Here is a 4,116-nt window from a genome sequence, read left to right as displayed (position 1 = left end):
CATTTAACATGGTAAAACATATAACATTTAACACAACATCATGAATACCCCTATAAAATAATAATTTAAGTCGGAAATTTAGCTTTTGCTTTGTTATTTTTATGGGGGGGGGTCCATGTAAGTCGTTTGTCTAATGTCAATCCAAGGTATTTTACTGTGTCTGTCCGGGCTAAACTTTGTTGGTTTAGAAAAACAGGAGGACATAGACCACTACGGAGCGTAAAAGTTATTTGAACTGATTTCTCAATGTTTATCCCTGTTTTCCATTTGATACACCATTCATAAGGGCAAAAATTAGCAAAATAGTTGAAACTTACAGCTAAGGTTGCCATGGATACGATATTTATTTATCAATGATTCATTCATTAATAAGTGTCGTATCCATGGCAATTTTAGCTATTAGTTTCTATTATAGCTAATTTTTGCCCATCTCTGGTAGTGGATTGACCCTTTACCACAGCCGGTCCTCTTGTTAAGCTGTTCTAATTCTATCCTGAATATGTATTGTTTAAGGCCTTTTCATGGACAACATTCTAAGCTGTTCCTGGACGGACTCTGTGAAACATTGTTTCAACTGGACAGGGGCACTCTGAGGAAAATCACAGGGATCTACTCTGGTTACTATAGACTTAATAAACACATGGTAAACCCAAAGCTTACAGAATCGTCTCTGTGCAGATTCTATAATGCTGAAGATAAAACAGTAAAACATTTGCAGGCATGTGATTTGCACTGTTTGGCAAGGACCCAACAGTACGATCAACCCTTTACATAAAATTATATTCACAGAATCGAATAATTTTAAGCTGTAAGTAGCTCATAATAATGATGATGGTGCACAATAGATCTTTTAGACCGCAGTGTTATAGGCCATAATAAAAAATAAAATTTCAAGATTATTTAGCATTACCTGAATTGGTGCCCAGGATTAGCCTACTTTGACAATCAACTAGCCTCTATCTTAATGTTGTTATTCCTAATAATCCTCCCTCTAGTTCCCTATCTCTTTCTAAAGGTATACCTCAAGGTTTCTCTCTATCCTCTACTATTTTCTCCATCTTTATCAATGACCTTCCTCTTGCCATGCAGCATTCCTAGTATCATCTATATGCAGACGACTTATGAACCTACCTTTCCTTTGATCTCCATGTTTCGGTTTACCGAAAGTCTGAATTGGATTGGGGGGCTCCCATAATGTAGGCACTACCAGCACCCCATGTGGCTAACAACAAAGCACCTCCTCCAGTGCTCTCTGTGGCAAAAGGCAACCTGGAAATAAGAGAACCATCTTTTTTTTTTTTTTTCCAATCTTTTTTTTTTTTCTTCACTGTTATTCTTTAGTACAAAATGAGTGAGTAGAGAGACCCTGGGTGCCACCCGGAACAGGGAAGGAGGAAGGAGATAGGGGAATGAGGAAAAATAGCAAAAGAATGGAGTAAGTCCACCTATCAGCATAATTAACATCCATCAACATCAACAGTTTTCCATAGCTTTGATTCTAAATTAATTAACACTATCTAACAATAAATGTTTTGTTTCGGCCACCCCTACACCACCTGTAACTTAGACAATAGAATTTATTTTCAGTTAGTTGTTGTTGTTGTTGTTGTTGTTGTCTGGGGCTTAAGGGCGTAAAACACTGAGGTCATCAACGCCCAAATAAATGGACAGTTAGTTATGTTTCATGTTAGTTAGTTGTTTCATGTTTTATGTTAGTTATGTTTCAGTTAGTTATGTTTCATTTAATCATTATTTTCATCATATACAGTCCACTACATCCCACCAGCTAATCAAAGTGAATGTGCGCCTGGCCTTCAGTTGAATGCCTCAAATGCCATTCTTAAACTACAAGAAGACATCAATAGAATAAGCTCTTGGGCATCCAACAATAAACTTACATTAAAAGCCGAAAGACTAAAACTATCATAATCAGATCTCTGTCTCTCCTTGAATCTATCCCAGGGCCCTCCAACCTTATCCTAAACAATGCTCTTATCTCATTCCATATGTCGGTCAAAAATCAAACTTTATCCTGGAAACCACATTGCCCTAATATCCCATTGAACCATACCAACCCTGAAGCAGTTCAATAGAATCCGTTTTCTCCTTCCACTTAAAACCCAACTCTCCCTCAACTCTCAGTTTTCTCTCTTGTTTACCAGTACCAACTGATGAATATTAGCACTCTCTGTGTCTCCAACCTTTGGATTCAATAATTAACTCTTGTTGTAGATTTTATATTTAAAATTTCTATCATTCAGTGTAAATACATTGTTTCAAATCTTGTTAATTAACTTTAGCAGTTTATTTTTTACTTAACTTAGCACAAATATATACTTATGAAGACATTATATGTCTAGGTAATTAAATTAAAAAGTTTCTAACAGAAATTCTTGGAGGCAGGTTGAATGTATAGGTTATGTAGTTCCAGTTAGGTGAATTTTTATCATCTACAAACTAGTTCGCTGATATTTGTGTTTCCTTTCATTTTGCTTATCTTTATTTTGTTTCTTTTTATAATGAAAATAGAGTAAATTGAATGTAATGGCAAAAAAAAATCAAGCCTGTAGATACTGGGATTTATTGCTTGCTTTGTTTACCTAGCTTTTGTACAAGTCTTGGGTTTGCGACAAGTGGCAAACATGTGAATCAAGCATAAAATACATCATGTACCAACCCTCCCCTCCTTTAAAACCCTTCTATTTAAATGCATTTTGCTTTTGCTTCACCAATCTAATCCAATATTATAATAGTACAGATAATTTGTAACTCTTTTTGTTTTATTTTTATGTACTTGTATCCTCCTCATTCTGATTTTCATTAACAAAAATGGCATTTTATTGAATAAATAAATTTTTGACTTGTTATCGACCAATAATTAATTCAAGAAAGTAAAACCAATTTTAAATCAATTTGTAAACAAAGCAATAAAAAAATTTTAAAGACTAATCTAGGACCACTTAAAGGAAGAGCCAGTAAACAACTAATAAAAAAAAATTATTTATTGGTAACAACATACTTTAGTTTTAATTTGGTACGAAACAACTAAATGTAGGATAATAATTATTTAAGTAGCTCTTTCTACTTTAAAGTATTAGGATGAAATATTCCTCTTTGTATAATAGAAGAGCTAATACTATAATTAAGTTTTGTACTCTTTTTCCTTTTGCAAATACCTCTAATAAAATAGCTTCTTTTAAACCAGTTTTTAATTAATACTCTTTTAACAGATTTTCCTCTTGTGCATCATAAATTGTGATGTACTCTAATAACAAATAAGGAAAGCAAGACTAAGAGAGTTTGAAGGTTGATAACTTATCTGTTGGCATGGGAGCATATATGATGATAAGCTCTTTCCAATGGAGGTTATACTTTTCTAGCTAGGGTTAAGAGTGGGGAGAGCTCTAGCACCTCCACTTCACCTTGGATAGTCTCTAACCATGTTTAGTACTGTCCTAGCTTCCATCAGCTATGATCATTCTGGGTTATGGTACCTTCACGGATTTTTATTCCTTTAAATTTTGTTACCATCAAATTTATTTATGTAAGCATAATTGTATTTACTTATTTATTATAACATTTTTAACAAATTCAAAATTTTGTTTATTAAAAACAAATCTTTTTTTTTTTTTTATCGTTTTGTGTTATTACACGGCTAAATGTTTTCTAGAAAATGTGATGATATAAAATAACTTTCTAGTCTAGAGCCAATCAGTAATTCAGTGGCATATGTCGGTGACGACAATAGCTATCATGGCTATGAAACTGGTATTTAAACATTATTTGGCTAATATTACATTTTATACATTACGAAATGATTATCTAAATTAAAAGAAAAGAGTGATGAGGAGATTGTCGACCATGGATAATATATATGAGAAGAAGATGGTTGGGGATACAGTAAGTGAAGAACAGAAACGAGTAAAAACTTATTTATTATTTAGTACTAATGTTTCGTGCAGAATTTCTAGCCTTGGATACATAGAATGATTAATAAACTAAAAAATAACTAACATTAAGTAGTTTAAGTATTATAAGAAGATAAAAGCTATATGAGAGAATATTACTTAATTTTAATATAACTCTTAACCCTAGCAGCACCAAGGTAGTATTCAT

The sequence above is a fragment of the Halyomorpha halys genome, unplaced genomic scaffold (assembly GCF_000696795.3).
Source record: "Halyomorpha halys isolate HHAL.00 unplaced genomic scaffold, Hhal_1.1 Scaffold268.1, whole genome shotgun sequence".
Lineage (NCBI taxonomy): Eukaryota > Metazoa > Arthropoda > Insecta > Hemiptera > Pentatomidae > Halyomorpha > Halyomorpha halys.
This window is presented reverse-complemented; position numbering follows the sequence as displayed.